We start from the raw sequence: 18,889 nt of genomic DNA, 5'->3' as shown, positions 1-18,889 counted from the left end.
ATGGGGGAAGCTGGGGGAATAAACACAAAAGGTATATGCAGCCTGTTTACAATACATTTGCATACCCCATTTTGCATGGGCATACCAGATGGCACACCTGGGAATTTTTCATGGGCTGCTATGGGCCAAAATTCAAGTTATTAGCCTACTACAATCCGCAAACCTGCCAAAATGAAATGAAAATGCCAAAAATGGCAATTTTATAGATGGATGCTTTTTTTATAAACTTTTTTGTGCATGTATTTTGGCCACTTAAAGGGGCATTTCGTGATCCACAGCCTCATCCCCCACTTTTCTCAAAAAAAAGTTGAGATTTTTATATCACTGGAAACCTCTGGCTACATAATGTTTATGTACAAAATATTTCTTGCAGATTAATTCGTTGTAGCAAAGTTATCGTGAAATTTGAATTTCGTTCTGGTGCACCAGAACGAAATTACAACGCATTGTCTATGGAGCAGTGTATAATACACATAATCATGCATAACTCGCGAACGCAAAATCGGAATCAACTGAAATTTTGGGAATAGGTTTTTTCGTGGATATCTAATGAAAAATGACATAAATAGAGGATGCTAGGATCACGTTAATACTCCTTTAATTTCCTACTCTGTTTTGTACTTGCTACATGTATCTATAGGCTTATTTCAAAATGATTTTTTTTTGCATGACAATGGTTATCTGATCATTAAAATGTAAGTCCAAGTAAAATAAAACACATGTTTCACGTCCGGGTTTTTGAAAAAAATGAGGAGGAGGGGGCTTTTTATTTTTTATTTTTTATTTTTTATCGCGAAATCGGTGTAAATACCCATACTTAGAGCTGTTTTAGCGTACACAATAATGCCTGGAAATAGGAGGAGGCCTCTTTTTATTTGTTGTTTTGAGAGGTAGGCCCCTCTAATTATCTCAAAACCATCCAAACGTGTTTCTTGTATATAAGCAGGGCTATAGAAAGCATCTCTACTTTCCTAGACATATGTTTTGAAAAGTTATAACTGAATTTCAAAAAATAAAAAAATAAAATTGAAGAAACCTCAAAAGGAAGCGGGAGGGACGTGAAACATGTTTATTTTTTTATTTGGCCTAATAGCCTATATATTTCCATACACACTAAAAACTACGGGGTTATATTTTCCGTGGTCATTTTGAATTGACCACGTTTGGGGTTGTTTTGACCCTTCAAGGGGGTTGTACTGTTTTAATTTGACCACATTCACGAGGTCATTTTAGCCACGACGAACGTGGTCAAAAACTTAGTGGTCATTTTGCCGATACCGTGGCGCATTGATATCAGTTTCAATCTTCCGCTTTGAAAATCTCAATTCATAAATGAGTTTAAACATGAGCTGCAATTAATGTTTGTTGATTAATAAATAAATCTAATTTTTTGACCGAAGTTACCCAATTTGTCAACTTTATAATGACTTGCATTTCGGAACTATTTGCACACACGGTGTGCATCGGCTCACGTGGTCACATCAGCGCCATATTTGTTCTGATTGTGCAGCTCAGCGGATTGTCGTGTGTGCTTGTCTGCATGATGGAATATGAAAAGTTAGTTGAAAAGTGAGACTGCAAGGATGCATAGACCCTTGTCTATGCACGCAGATTCATTCCAATTTCATGCTGTCGTGGCTGGTGTCTTGGTTGCAGTTGTTATAAGCTTATATCATGTAAGCTTATAATACGTGAACTGTCATAGGCGATGACTGACTGTGTGTGAGTGTGATACACAGATGCATTTTGCAGTTTGCTGTTTATGTAATGCTTTCTCTGTGCAGAAACACACTTATGTCCTGGTGGGACCAGCATGACCATAGGCCTACTAAAAAAATCCAAACAACCCCTAAATGTGGTTATTGAGTAACCCTATAAAGCAACCCTTTCAAATGGGTCATTTCATTTGACCCCGAAATGAGGTCATTAAGTAACCCAATAAGGCAACCCTTTTGAAGGGGTTATTTCATTTGACCCCGAAATGTAGTAATATTTTGACCCCAATGGGGTTACTATTTGACCCAAATACGTAGTCATTGCAATGACCCCGACCGATGGGGTCAAAATGACCCCGTTAGTGGTATGGTGTTTAGTTGATAACTATGCTGGGGTCAAAAATGACCCCGTTTGGGTCATTTTTTGACCCCGTAGTTTTAAGTGTGTAGGCCTACAAAGATTGCAGTTTTTCCTACAATTGCAAATTCTGATTTTGAAGTGGGAATTTAAATTTCACAATCCCATGCAGCCGCATCCAAAATCAAGAACTTCCCAACCCATTCTGTATATGCCCATAATTTCCAATGAGTTTGAACTCGGGCTACTATTTATTATTTTATAATGCTAAAATTTGATAGGTTTGTTTTATCAAATCTGTAGATCAATTTTGTGAATGAATTGTGGAATTTTTTTTTGATCAAGACAATTTTCACCAAACATGTAAAAATATGTTGCAGTTCTTCTCCATGCAAGATTGTTACTTTCTATTTTGTAGCTGATGTACTACATGGAAAAAACTTTAAAAGTTTAAAAGATATATTTAAGAATGATCTTGGTTGCAACTGGTGTATGTATGATGGCATGAACATTTAATTACATGAATTATGTTAAAATTCACAGCAAGTTAAAATATTACATTATGGCCTTGACCTATAAGCTCTGTTATACCACAGATCCAGGATCTGTGTATATGCTGCATGCTGCTGTATTATGTGTGTACATTTCTTAATATTATTCATTCACTGACATTGGTCTCTGTGATCTGAGCAGCTTTTGAATATATTTTGTTATTCAATTATTATCATGCTGTAAACAGTAAACTTAATCATTTTTCACTGGTGGTTTAATGCAAGAAAACTGGTTAAAATCTACATGTAGGTCATGTCTGGATACTGGATATTATTATATACTTTGCTACTTAAATATTATTTAAATATGCTGTAGGCCTACTGAATAATTTTTCACTGGTGGTTAAATCCAAGAAACCCGTGAAAACTGGTTAAAATCTGACATTTCCTGAAAAGCGTTATCTTAAAAGGTGCTTTAACCAAGAAGTTGTTTAATAGGTAAAAGAAAAGGCGAAATAAAGTGATACAACTCCAAAAAGACATGAAGGAGAGTTCATGACTTTCCGGGTTCGGGACGCTCACAAAACCAAATTAGGCTATATTTTGAAAATTGTGATGTACTGTAGCATAGCAAATTTTGCAACCAGGAAAAATAAGTCGATAACATGTCTTCATACGTTTTTTGGTCAAATATCAGATAGGTCTATACATATAGATAATCAAACAATAAACATAAATTGCCAGCCCATTCACAGCGTATGTGTATGGGTCATTCATATTTGCACTTCCCTGATAAAAGACACCATTTAAAAAGTGGAACTTGGGTATTAATTCCAAAAGAAATCCCACAAAAAAGAAAACACTGTGGCTGTGAAACTTACAATACCTCCTTTGTCCCATTTATTTATCAAATCACAGATAGTTTTGTTTTAAAAACCATTTAATATTATAAATAATGCCGCATGTGTGTACCTAATGTAGGCCTATAGGGACACACCATTAGACTTCAAGGGAGGGGGGAGGAAGTTTTTGAAAAAAAACTTCCCCCACTACATGAGCAAAAAAAAAAACTTTCCCCACCAACACTAAAAAAAAAAAACCTTTCCCCACCTAACTGTATAAATGCATGAAAAAAAAAAAAAACAAAAACTTGCCGCCTTTGGCAACGAAAAAAAAAAAAAAAAATTCGCCCCGACCCCAACTTCCTCCATCCCCCCTTGAAGTCTAATGGTGCGTCCCTTATTATAGCCTGCTAGCAATTGGCGCAAAGTGATATCATCAGTCAACGTTTTATAAACCTATGGGAGTGTTCATATATTAGTAGGCATATCACCTCAAAAATAATCGCAGCAGAAACATGTTATTTAATGTTCCTACATTATTGAGCTTTATTAAAGCATCAAAAATCAAAAAACAGAATTGAAATCGGTCAATGCATTGTGACGTAGTGTCAATTTAAAGATGCTCGTAGATGGAATGAAATCCTGCCACAAATGGCTGTAATGACAAAATTGGCACATTTTAAGATTTTGAAGGTATATTTGGACGCTTGCTTGAAAAAGCAGCGTTAATTTAAATATCACATGTTAAATGCATATCTTTCCTGACTTCGTTACAGAAAACAAAATTAAAAAATCTATCATTGAATAAATTATAATAAATTAACCAAATATACTATTTTAGCAATTTCGGCCAATCTGCAGACAAATTAAATCTCAAAAAATGACTAAGTTCAGCTAATTAATATGCAAAATTGATGCCAATAGAAAACCGTACATGATATAAAGGTGCGGTTTTTTTGCACACATATGTATACAAAGTTCTTTCAATTGATAACAAAAATACACAAAAAGTAATTAATTATGCAAATTAGGTAATTACAGCTAATTATGTATTTATGATATTATTATGCAAATTAGGCATGAGTAATTTTAGGTTTTTTTTCAATATTTAATGAACGTCTGTTCATTCATCATAAATTTTTTAAGTATGATATTGTTATGAGGTTGAATAAATGAACTGCAGTTAATTATTTAAAAACAATACAAAAAAATAAAAAGTTTGACATTTTGACGGTGTCTGGAATATAATTTTCATTTTTACTGTAAACATGGTATGTGTCCCCATTACTCAAAGCCAAGTCCGAAAAGTAAAAATTAAAATTCAGTTGCAATGAGACTTTAAATTAACATTTTGTCATCTGGATTAACATGGGAGGATAATCGGTAAAAGCAAAAGCAATTTTACTGTACCGCGTATACAAAAATAGTATGGCTTTTGGACACACACAATGGCTTAGAGCTATTGTGGTTTGGAAAATTACTCCTAAAAAATATCATTGATTAATGTTTTGCTTCAACTAGTTTTAGGGAAGTGTTTCATTCGTTGTCGACGGAATTAATTTACATGCTAAGAAAGATTAGTATTTCAGCTAAATGGTGGTAGTTCCTTTACTTCAATAGGCCTATATTTACTGATTTATGAGCGATCTTCAAAAATCCATAAAAACAGGCAGTAGCTCTTAAACAAAACAATATTTTTATTTAAGGACACGATGTTAGCATCGGAAAGGCTTCACACACCATATATTAAAAATTTAAACAATTTGGATAAATGAAGCATATGAAGAAATTCATTTATCGACATGGATGTTTTCTAAAATTGGCCAAATTTGAAGCGCGCCCTTTTCAATTCACAGTTATGCTTGCATGCACAGTGTAGCAGAATTATTGTGCAGCCACTGTGACATACCTAATATTAGTACTTTGGTAGGGGTGGGTGATTGGAAAAGTTGGCGCCTTGGATACAAAAAAATTCTTGATCACCCTTTTTAGGGTCTAAAAATTTGTTGACCCCCCTTTTGTAGGGTCCAAATTTTTTTGATCCCCCCTCATGTCTATAATAAGTACGAGTATAAGACTAAAAATAACAAACGCTATCAAATAAATCTAATTTAAACTTACTTTTATTACAAAGTATTCATATGACAGGTATTTCCTTTAATTTTGTTGATCCCCCTACTGACTGAATTTTGAATTGTGTTGATTTGAAGCTTGAGAGTACACAATTGAATACTTTTATGCGCAAAAAATCGGAATGGGGATGCCTTGTCGTACATGTTACTCCGGACTTTTACCTTCAAATATTTTTGATCCCCCCCTATTAAGGACTGAATTGTTTTTGAACCCCCTTTTTAGGACCCAAAATTTTGTTTGATATATTTTCCACCCCACCAAAGTACTCCCTAAGTCATCGGGTAAAAAAATGGAGCAAAAATCTTTTTCTTGTTCCAAATTTACAATACAAATTTGCGGAAAAAAGAGAATTTGAAATTTTCCGCATTATTTTGTGGCATTTTGATGACACAACTCTAGAAAAAAAGGGGTCAATGGGTAGCCGCACCTATATAAAAAAAGGGCGGTCATCGGGTATGGGGTCATCGGTAATATTCGACTTCAAAAAGGGGGCCTATTGACAGGCACATACTGTCACTTCTGAAGTTGAATACCTCGGTCTTATGGTAGCAAAGTCTTTTCCCCATTTTTCAGTAAAGAAGTTTTATAGACTAGCACTTTTTATATTTTTTTCATTGAAAGTTCACTAAATTTTCAATGGTTTCCAAATTTAGAGGAATAAGGTTCGCAATTGTTCACCATTCAACCCTAAATTCCACAAAATAAGGGAAGCAAAATTGAGAATCATTAAATACAATGTAGGAATGGGGTGGTAATTTGTTTTCTTCAATATATATGAAAACATGAAATGACCAATAAATGATATTTTTGTCTTTTTAATGTTTTTTTTCCCCACATTTTGGGTAAATATTTCCTGCTTTATTGAAGACACAAACACATGGCTGTAATGATAGTGTTAAAACATTTTGTTATCAACTAACACAAAATGCATACTTTTAAAGCATGGGCCTACGTGTCTGTGCAGGCTATACCCAGCATGCAGGGGGCACTTTTAAGTTCCAATTTGGTGGTGACGCATATAATGTCAGGGCACAAAGCCCCCCCATTTCAGCATCACTGTCACATAAAAACCCATTTTTATTCAAACAAATCCTCTGTCACCGGGGCTGTCACCCAAAGACCCCTTATTTTCGATCTGTCACCCAAAGGCCCTTATTAGCTCTTATTTTTCAATGTGAACACCAAAAACGTGCATTTATCACTAATTTTACTACTTATTTTCAAATAACAAAGCCATTTGAACATGTTGTTCGACCTAGAAAGTAAATGTTCAAAGCTTCTGTGAGACTGTTTTGGCTCTCACAAAAAGGTGCAATTTAAAAAAAATCATGTTATCACCCAATTTACATTTTGCTCTCACAAAATGACTGCGAAAGTGCCCCACCAGCCCTACACCTTAAACCATTTCATAATGCCAAAAAAAAAAAAATGGGCTTAAATTATTGTTTCGCAAAAACAATTTGAACAAAGAACATCCCAGCAAACACAAAACGTTTTCGACATCATTCGCAAAAGGTTATAAAAGGTTGTCAGAAAACGTTTAAATGTCGGGTTATATAAAGGTTATATTAAGGGTATAAAACGTTTTCATCAGATTAAAAAACATTTTTTGATAATCTACTGCCCAGCAAACGCAAAATGTATTACAGAAAACGTTTAAATGTCGGGTTATATAAAGGGCATAAAAACGTTTTAATAACATTCCAAAAACATTTGTGAAAACTTGATACAAAACATTCTAAACATAATGTTATTTTGGGGTTGAAAAAATATTTTGCGAAAAATGTTTGCCCAAAATATTTGCTTACTTAACTTGCTTAATTCGAGTGGTGTCCTCGAACTGTGATGGCTTTCCACAACTTCCTGTCCTCCATTGCTCTCTTGAAGTCTGTTGCCTCCAGTCCAGTGTCATTTTCCAGAATGTCAATGTAGGTCAGAGCAGGTCTTCCAGGTTTCCGCCTCCCATGCTTGGGTATCCAATGAACCATTTTTGATGCGGGCTCTCGCTTCTGGAACAGTGGCCAGCAAACCGGGTTCTTCTTTCCCTGATCTTGTGGCTTATTTTGGGAATATCTCCATATAGGTTTGCATTTGACATATGTTCCTTCCAATGTACATTCAGAACAGTTCTTAGCATGCGGGTGTAACAGCCATCCAGACCCTTTGCAAGTTTAGGGGTGATGGTCCATGCTTCGCAACCATAAAGCCGCACCGACTCCACTGTTGCAGCAAAGATTCGGAGTTTGAAACTCCTGGTAAGAGTTGACCTCCAGATTTTCTTAAGTTTACTGCACGCCCTCCATGCTGCTGCTTTACGTAATTTTACATCCCTTTCAGTGCTTTTCATCCAAGCGCCTAGGTACTTGAAGTCATCTACCTCCTCTAGTACTACACCCTCATTCGTTGTGATGTTTTCTCTCCTGTTATTGTAGGACATATACTTTGTTTTGCTTCCATTCATCTTCAGGCCCACTTTAGCAGCTGAAGTCTCCACTCTATGAAGGAGTTCTTGTGCTTGGTGTATTTCCTCAGACAACAGTGCGATATCGTCAGCAAAATCAAAGTCTGTCACCACGACTGGGCCAACTCTCCTACTTCTATTATTTGCAATAACGTTATAAAAACGTTTTCATGACCTTTATATAACCCAACATTTAAATGTTATTAAAACGTTTTGAAAAAACTTTTTAAGAACATTTCTGTGTTTGCTGGGTGCAAATATTTTAACATAATGTTATTTTTAACATTTTGTCTACACTTAAAAGTGTTGACAACATGTTTGTCAGAAAGTGTTTGCAATAATAGTTTACAATAGCATTTTGAAAACATTGTTAAAATATTGTTGTAGTGTGTTTTTATACAAAACGTTTTAAAACGTTTTCATGACCTTTATATAACCCGACATTTTAATGTTATAAAAATGTTTTTACCTAAGCCAAAAGCCAAAATATAACTTATTTAAAACGTTTTTAAAACGTTCGTGTGTTTACTGGGATATTACACCATAGCCTGAGATGTAATTTTAAGCTGTGATTGACTAGCACATAACACCAACACTGCAAAAACAGCAGAGCAACACTTAATAAACGCTTTGTACAGTGGTTTGTACAGTGAAGGTATAGGGGTGTTAATCTATAAACACTAAACACATAAAAATATGTTTATGTTTTTTAACACAAGATAGTGTTAAAAAGCAAACTTTTAACACTATCTTGTGTTAAAAAACATAAACATCTTCATATTTTTGTACATGTTTTGACAAACAAGCAGGACATGTTCCTTGCAAAACAATGCTGATGCTGATGCTGATGATGAAAATTCATGAAGTATTTGATTCAATCCAGACCAAAGCCATGTTTATTGTGATTTAGGATAATCAATTGTCATGATAATTCAGCCCATTGGAAAACATTCCACAGACTTTGGATGCTAACTCTAACGATAATGCAAAAGATATTTTTAGAGTTATCTTGTCATTGAAATTGTGCAGTGTTGTCACAAGTCAACGTTCTAGTACAATAATGTCACAATTATGCATAAAACATCCTTTTTTTAATGCTTTTAAATGGTAAGACTTCCATGCTTACAAAAACGGTATCTTATCTGGTGCATAGTCCTAATTTGCATTGTTTTGCACCAATTGAATTGAGAATGTATGATTTTAGTGCACCAAAATTATTGCAAAATAATGCCAAAATGTCAGAATGCCATGATTTAACTGTACTTTGAATATTATACACTGATCTTATAAATTAGTGAAGGAAGCCAACAATCGTATTTATATTTCCATAGGTCTGGATGATACTAATTAAGTTCAGCCCAAAAAAATACCAAAAACAAAGGTTTTGTGTGTTTCCTCTGCTCGAGAAAAATCACAGATATTGGAAAGAAATGACACTCCTTGTATCAAATAAAGACTTGGGATCTCCTTTATTGAACCAACAACATATTCTCTATTGCGTGTCCTCTTTAGTTGTCTTAGTTTATGAATGCAAACACTGCCAGGTCATGTTTCCCACCAACCATAGTGTTGATAATGTCAGCAAGGATATTATGGTCATGTTAATTTCTAGTATATCTATTTAACATTTGACTCGTAAAAAATCACATCAGCAGCTTTTAATAAACTGGGCATTCCATGTGTAGCAATTCGGGTTTCAGGATTGGAAAGAAAAGTGCAAGGTAAACCAACATGGTCATGATGGTGTGCACATGATGTGACACCAAGCTGAACCAAACAACAAATGTAGGCTCAAAATAGGTAAAGTTTAATGAGCAAATATGACCAATTCCAGAGCCCACAGACAGCAGTGTCAGGTAAACAATACAAAATTAATGTACACTAGAACAAGTGAAGAAAATCACTACATGTGTGCACATAAACGGACAAACCAATCAGAAATGACTAATTCTGTGAATGTCGCTATCTTCAGTAGATAGCAGATGCCTATCCCAATGCTGCGGATGCTAGAGCTTAAACAATTTCTCACAAAATGTCTAGAGTGCCCCACAGATCATGGAAAATTAGTTTTCCAAGTTCCTGAGATTTTTCTTCGGCATTTAGAGTTCATTTAGAGAAAATATTTTTTGCAATTTTGGAATGATCATGATGATGCAAGGACCCAGCAAACACAAAACGTTTTCGACATCATTCGCAAAAGGTTATAAAAGGTTGTCAGAAAACGTTTAAATGTCGGGTTATATAAAGCATGTAAAGGGTACATTAATGGTATAAAACGTTTTCATAACATTAAATAACATTTGTTGATAATTTACTGCACAGCAAACACAAATGTTTTACAGAAAACATTTAAATGTCGGGTTATATAAAGGGTATAAAAACGTTTTAATAACATTCCAAAAACATTTTTGAAAACTTAGTACAAATCATTCTAAACAGAATGTTATTTTGGGGTTGAAAAAATATTTTACAAAAAATGTTTGCCCAAAATATTTACAATAACGTTTTCAAAATGTTTTCACGACCTTAATATAACCCGACATTTAAATGTTATTAAAACGTTTTGTTAAAAACATTTTAAGAACATTTCTGTGTTTTTGGTCAAAAATGTTTGCAAAAATAGTTTACAATGACATTTCGAAAACATTGTTAAAATATTGTTGTAGTGTGTTTTCATACAAAACGTTTTAAACGATTTCATGACCTTTATATAACCCGACATTTTAATGTTATTAAAACGTTTTTATCTAAACCAAAACCCAAAATATAACTTATTTAAAACGTTTTAAAAACGTTTTTGTGTTTGCTGTGGAGCGTTGCAGAATGACGCTGTGTGTAAAATCCCATAGAAAATGAGAAGCAGTCCATGTTTGAAAATAAAAATATCAACATCAATACATTTGAGTAAATTGTGTTTTATATACTTAGCTAATTATGTTAGCTGACATGGCAAATATTCCCAATATTTATCCAAAAATATTTATTACCTATTTTTTTTTATCCGATAATTTTTGTTGCAAGGTCACATTCTGAAATTAACATTACATCAACATTCTGCTAGTCTAAAATTCTTGGAAGTGAAATTGAGGACTGGATGTTAGCCACAGGATGTAACATAACAAGTATCAATAACAACTATCACCATCTATCAAGAAATAATCACCACCGTTTTTATTTTATCGTCAATTTAAAAAATCCTTGCAATCCATGCATCCTTATCGCGTTGCGGAATGATGTAAGGAGTTTTGCAGGGGAAATGTCACTTAGAATGGTTCAGGCAATGCTGAAACATCAAGTACTGTAAAGATAGTTCTGTTTTTAAACCCAAAATTGTGTTTAATTTTTTCAAACTGGTACATTATGAATTATTCATCATTCCGCAACGTTGTGGAATGATACAACTTTAATTGGTCGTTACCTCCGCAAATTAGACTTTTTGAAAATTATTTTTGATTCATAGATAAGGATGAATAAATTTGCTTTGCATTCTAGTTTTAATGAAAATAAACCTTAAAGCCATATTATAACATTTCTTTAAAAATAGATTAGTATTCATTTTCAATAAAATGTTAGCATTTACTGTCAGATATGTCCCCTTTTAATTTTGAGCCAAACAAGTGAGGTAAAGCAAAGAAAATTGGAATTTACAAGTAGCGCCAATGCATGTTACTCCGGCGGTTGTAATATGGTACGATCCTGTGGCGTGTCTGTGTGTGTCCCGCACGCCGTGTACGTAGGGGTGTGTTGACATCGCATACGCGTTCGAGTAACATTTCTATCGTAATAATAAAACGCTGAATCAGGCGGTTTATTGAAAATCTCGGATTTTGACATAACTACAGCACCTAAAGTCTTGATTTTTGCAGAGAATCTTTGTTTACTAAAGTACATTACAATCGTGTAAAAACCTGAATTTAAAAAGGGCGTTCTTTTCAGCAAATGTTATAATATGGCTTTACTTTAAAATTGCAGTGCTAATAAATGATACTTTTGCGTTGCGGAATGATGCTTTTAATCGTAAAATTGGTACTCAAACAATGCTGACGGAGAAGCACGTTATAAAATATGAAAATTTCTGGTGTTTATATTTTGAGTTACTTTAATATATACTTTATATTCACATGCATAATTTGTTTCCAAATTTTACAGTACAGAGCAGCTGCTGTGTTTTTAGTTTTGCTGCTCAAGAATATACAAATTTATGCAAGTTAGGATGTTTTTCTAACAATGAACTCAGAAAAAAGTATGTTTTCAGAAAATATACCCTTTTAGCTACAATATGCTCTCTAAATGTACATCGATCGAGTGGAAAGCGAGTGGAAAAAAAGATTGAAAGAGGGAAATGGAGGACAACACCTTTTTGAGTGGAAAATTTTCACTCTAAAAGAATTGAAAAAAAGTAGTCTGTACCCTCTCAAATAGAGTGAATATTGTCTAAAGAATAATTATGTACGTTCTCTCATTTCAGAGTTTTCCAATCAAAAACCGGGCTGTCTTTCGTTTAACTCCTTGAAAGGGTGGAAACTCAATCTTTTACATTTAGAGAGTGATTATGAGACCAAAATCACATACTTGACATGATTTTTAAATTTTGACAACCCCCCACCTGTGTCATCACTAAATCGAACAGACAATGTCACTTATAGTTTTGCTGGTCACTGCATTCGCAAGGCCATTTCAATACCCTGACACATCAAGAGCGACATTGGCCTACAACCATTAGAGATTCAACAATTAACTGATGAAAGACATATAAGAGTTTGGGCGATGATGATGATGATGTTGATGATGATGATGATGATGATGATGATGATGGTGGTGATGATGATGATGATGATGATGATGATGATGATGATGATGATGATGATGATGATGATGATGCAAAAACACTACTAACATTTCAAAATGTTATTGTAAAATAGTGTTTGGCAAACATGTTTGCAAAATATTTTATCAACACTTAAATTATGTTAGAATATTTTGAAATAAGTTCAAAAATGTTGTTATTCAAATGTTTTATCATATACCCTTTATATAACCAGACATTTAAACATTTTCTGTAAAAACCTTCTGCGTTTCCTGAGTTCCTAGCATGCACTTATTCTTCCTTTTGCTACCAATGGAGCTGAATATGTCTGTGGTCGAACATCCTGATCCTGAAAGCTCCTGAAACAATTACATGTAGGTTGCTTTTCCATAACTATCAAACTACGGACCCTGATCAAACTTATTCATTGCAGGACAAGCGAGGTCAAGAGCGACGGCGGCTTCAAACCCTTAACCCCTACATCATTAGGTGTAATTTTTTACCACATTTTACAGGTTATTTTTTACTCCATTTCTAGATCCATAGGAATGATAGAATGACTCACGCTACGCAATTGTGGTGCAATAAGTTCAACCATGAAAAAAATAAAATAAAATAAAAAGTAATAAGAATAAGTATCAGAACAAAGATGTGCTTGTGTTCATTACAAGAAGGATGAATAAATAATATCTGAAAAAAATGAGTGTTTTGTTGTACCATCGCAAAATCCGGTTCATCTTCTACGTGTAACCTTTTTATGGGTCATCTTGTATTTTGCCCCACTTGAAAATTGGTCAGTGATGGTGTTCAATTTCTAAACATCTGACATCCATATTCTAAACTAAACACATTCTTGCCTTCACTTTCTAAACACTGTTTTTGCAGTTCCTCACTATCTATTAAAAGCTCATTCGTAACAAAATGAGGTTTAATTGTAAGATTTCACCAGCAATTTGATATGAGCCACATTTGTTGAAAATGGTTGGATCCGAATTTAATATGAGTCAAGAGAAATTAGACTGTTTTGGATAACATGGATTCGTCCTGAGATGACCTACACATTTCTGTTTTTGCTGCATTATATATAGGCCCATAATAGTACATGCAGTATGAGGTAATTTTACATTTACATAGGCTAACCATGTCTACAGCAGCAATTATAATATCAAGGTGGATATTTGTCCAGTTATATCATTGGAAATGGCTGTTACATTTGTTGAAAATGGTTGGATCTGACATTGCTTTAACTGTTGAATTTGGTTGGAATTACAAAATCTTCCACACTTTTCTACGATTTTGAATAAATATTTTAGATCTGGATTGGTTCAAACCATGTACCTGTTCCAAAATCTTCCACAAGCATGACAAGGGTGTGTGGATTTCAAATGGAGGAATCCAAACCATTCCTCCAATTTACAAAATTCAGCAACACTGCTCAAACAGGCAAATCAATATTGAGTCCAAAAAAAGGGTTGGCCTACAATAAATGGCAACAAAACCATCAAGGAAAAACATGCCTTTGGGAAGGGCATTTTTGCCAAAATAGAGTGAAACTGATTGAAAAGAACTATAGCGCGGTTTTACCGCGCCATAGCTGAACCGTGGGGGGGGGGTCAAACCTTCTTGAGATTTTGAAATATAGACCCAAAATAGGAATTTTGACCAGAGTCTTATGAGGAGTGTCACCCCTGGTGGTGAAATTATTTTTTATTACATTCTGTATTTATTCTCTTTCATTTGACACCACTCTTGGGGTCGTATCTTCTTAGGATTTCGAGATATGAAAAGGACCCAAATGGGAATATTTCATTTGACTCCACTTGGAGGTCATATCCTTGTGGCATTTCAAGATATGTCCATTTCAGACCAAACGGTTAGTCAGTAAGTTAGTAAGCAAGTAACATAAATACGCTGATACCATTTTATGGTTCAGCAAAAATATAGTGATAGTGGTCCCCTATATAACCAGGGTTATGACCCTTTTTATTGGAATTCCCACTCCTAAAAAAGGGACTTTTTCTTGGGAATTCACATGTCTTCTTTAGTGTTTTGAGAATAATGAAATAGGCCTAATGATATTTTTTGTGAATTCCACACTCCTAAAAAAGACATTTTCTTGTAAATTCCCATGTTTTCTTTTGGGAATTTGAAAATAATAAAACAATTACCTTTTTAAGGAAATTCCCCACTCCTAAAAAAGGGTTATTTTCTTGGGAATTCCCATGTATTCTTTAGGGTTTTGAAAATAATGACTCCCTTTTTTGAGAGGGGGAATTGGCACTCCTAAAAAGGGGAAAAGGGGACTAAAGAAGACATGCATGCAATTTTGGAAAAATGGGGAAAATTGCTTGAAACATTTTGGAATTCCCAGTGTCCCAAATATTTGCCAACATTTTTAGGAATTCCAAAGCCAATAAAGGGGTCTTTTTCTTCGGAATTCCCATGCCTTCTTTAGGGTTGAGAGAATAAAGACCATCTATTTTGGGGATTCTCAGTGTCCCTAAAGAAGAAAAGAAGACAGGCCAATTTTTGCTCAACTTTTTGGGAATTCCCAATTTAAAAATAGAGGTATTTTGACCATTTTTTGATGGAATTCCCAGAGCAAAAAAATGATGAAAATTTTTGGGAATCCCATGTCTTCGTTAAGGGGAGTGCTTTTATTTTCTGGAATAGCCAAATTAAAATATGACTTAACAATCCTATTTTTACACAAGTGTTCAAACTATACATATGACCGGGATTGCAGCTGCTCCCAGCATAATTTTAATGTATCACAAAAATACAGTGATGGGTATTATTAACTTTAAATAGGTCTGATCCTTCGTGAATAGATATTTAAATAATATTGCACAATTATTATTATCGAAATTGCCAACAATATTTCAAAATCAACAAAGGTTTTAACATTGAGGTACATTTTAAAACACACCAAAAATATGGTAAATTTGTAAAAAGACCTGACATGTTTAGGTGATTTGGAAAAAAATGATATCTTCAATACGAAAGGTCAACATTTTCAAATGATGGACAGCTTTTCCTCCCAGCTACACACACTTTAAGTACGTATCATTAGATTGATACAATTTAGTTCGAGGACTGTTAAATGTCAAAAATATAAATTTTTAATATAAATACTTTAAAATTTGTATTATACCGCGAATTTAAAAAACAAACAAAATTATTTGATATCAGAAGGACATTCCTTGTATTCAAAATGCAATTTGGCATGTCTGATGTGCTCTCAGGTCCCACAAAAATTACGTGAAACGTTGCTCTCTGAGCCCTTAATTCGAGTGAAATATTCATAAAAAAATGGTAAAATGCCAAGAAATATTTTGAAACTTCAAAAATAATTACACAATTGTAAGAAATTTACAAAAAAATGCCAAAAAAATTGTTAAATCGCAGGAAATATTCTTAAAAAAGTGCAAAAATTGTAAAATCACAGGAAATAATCTAAAACACCCTCAAATTTGTAGCATTCCGGGATATATTTTTAAAATGTGACAAAAATTGTGAAATCACAGTAAATATTTCAAAATTTGCAAAAAATTAGTAAAATCGCAGAAAATCTTCAAAAATCGCTTCAACAATTACAAAAAGAGAGTGAAATCACAGGAAATATTCAAAAATCGCTTTAAAAATATTTAAAAAAAGTAAAATCACCAGAAAAAATTTAAAACCACAACACATTTAGAAAAATAAAAGTGGAAATATGTCAAATATGTTAACAAAATGAAAAACATTTTCAAATAATTAAAAAGAAGAATAGCTTTAGTGTGATTTCCCATTTTCCCCCATGTGACATGGGGCCTTTGAGAGCGCAGCGTGCAGGAAAATGTGCATATCGTTTCTCTGATGTATTCCTAAGCCTTTAGAGCGTTGTATTTAAAAGGCTGCTATGAATGTGTGCCAAAACTACATTCACACTCTCGGCTTGTCCCTCCCTAGACTGGCCAAAATGCCCCCCAAAAAAAAAAAAAAGAAAAGAAACAATAACCCTCCTCCATGACTCATAATTATTGCACATGCCCTGACAAAACAATAAACATGGTGATATGAATGCTGCCACACCACTGATTTCTTACTCTCTGTTATATATTGAGGTCGCTATCATCTAGAAAAGTAGGCCTGAGCCCAGTATCGCTGTGCAATATCATAATTGACAAATTGGGCCCATGTCAAAATTCAGTACTTGATTCTTTATTGCCACCACATAGATTACTTACTTATTTATATTAAATATTGTACTTGGCAGACTTTGTACACCCAACAGATTTTTTTGCCGGAATAAACTCTCAAAAAAAGTACCCAAATGATTAACTTTTTCCAGTTTTTTTAAATTAGAGTGACATTGATTAAAACTTACAGTACTGATCTAAAGTCTAAGAAAATTGGCACGCAAGGCACGATCGTGGTTCCGACCACGTGTGCCACGATTTCATAAGTTGCAAGCCCAAGACACGCGGTCGAAAATATAAGTTGAACATCAAACGTGGTTGAGGCACGCTACCTCGGCCACGCGCGTGTCCCAAGGCACGATAGTGCAATGCAATATTTACAGCGTTTCATTTATTTTATACCTCCCTCTATATGCAATAAATAGCGTGTAGCGATGTACATGTATGCAATAAATAGCGTGTAGCGGTCCAAACTATTTAGCGATGTATTTACCTGCATTTAAAACAGTAAATGTCGAGTCGTTGGAATCGTAAGAATATATCGTTTGTGTGTAGTCCGACTGATGATTTATTCGAGTGTAAGCCATCGCCGTTTAAAGCCGCATCAAGGACGGCCGACTTTTCACATACACACTCCACTATAACGCGCTATTTTCACGATTTTGGAGCATACTGAGGAGTGAGGTAAGGATCGAGTGAGGTAATTATTTGTTCGAAGTAACCAATATTATATTAAAATCACTTTCGTGCAGTCTACTTTTTTAAAACACTTTTATTTATATCCTTATTTGTCTGCACTGTAATATAGGCTTAAACGTGTTGATGTCTGTTAAATTATATCATCACTCGCTATTTCGGCCGTGTCGTGTGCGATCATTGCCATATAAATCGATCTTTATTTCTCCTTTTTATAGGCCTAATTATTTTAAATTTAATCCAAATGGGTGTTCGATAGGGTTAACCATCAGAAAGCCATCAGTGCGTTAACCGCATGTCTAGATTAATATAAGAAAGTATGAACATTTTGTTAACCCAAAGTGTTTATTTGATGTCTGGTTTAATTGTAACACTTTGGGTTGATAAATTGATCATTCTTTCTTATTAATGATATTCTGTTTCCTCTTGTAGCGAGCAATCGTTCCCCATTTTGTTTATGTTCTTTTGCAGGATGCGTAGCGCCATTACCTACTTAACTAGATTAGTAGGCCCTATATGGTAGTTCATTAATTTATGCTTTTTGACCTATTTTGTTCATAGCCAGAATTTCAGAATTGAAAGGGCGTGCTCATATTATGACATAATAGCATCACAATGTGGGGCATGTCGATACTTATTTTGGTATAACAGGAGACCCACAGCTATCCTTTCCAACTAAATGGAACAGGATGATAGATCTGTACAATAACGTTCTATAAACAACGCCACGTTTATGTTGTAATGGGTGGTGTGAATTGAAGTTCAGATATAGGTCGGCATGGGTGAGTTTTTTTTTTTATAGATGAGGAGTTTGATTGCGCCATCAGTCTTGCGAATTATGAGGGATTTGTTGCTGCCTATGTGGGGGGGGGGGGATTATTGATTTGTACAGTAAAATCCACGATTTTCATTTCGCTCTGTTCAAATTATTCCAAGAGCTACTGACATTTTAGTTAGGTTGATATAGTCATATGATCCTTTCATATTTAGGAGAACATTTGGTTAACGTTGAATGTTAGTGGAATTTGTAGCCGAAAATCAATTTACCAATACTTTTGTATACAGCCAGAATTGTTTCCAAATCTGTATGGTACACTCACATTATGACGTCATAGAGACATTATGTGGGGAATGTTTATACTTATTTCGGTATCATTCGATAGAATAGAGCTATACATTAGTACCACATATAACGGTATAATGAC

Source organism: Amphiura filiformis, chromosome 14 (assembly GCF_039555335.1).
Source record: "Amphiura filiformis chromosome 14, Afil_fr2py, whole genome shotgun sequence".
In the NCBI taxonomy this organism is placed as follows: Eukaryota; Metazoa; Echinodermata; class Ophiuroidea; order Amphilepidida; family Amphiuridae; genus Amphiura; species Amphiura filiformis.
Note: the sequence above shows the minus strand (reverse complement) of the source record.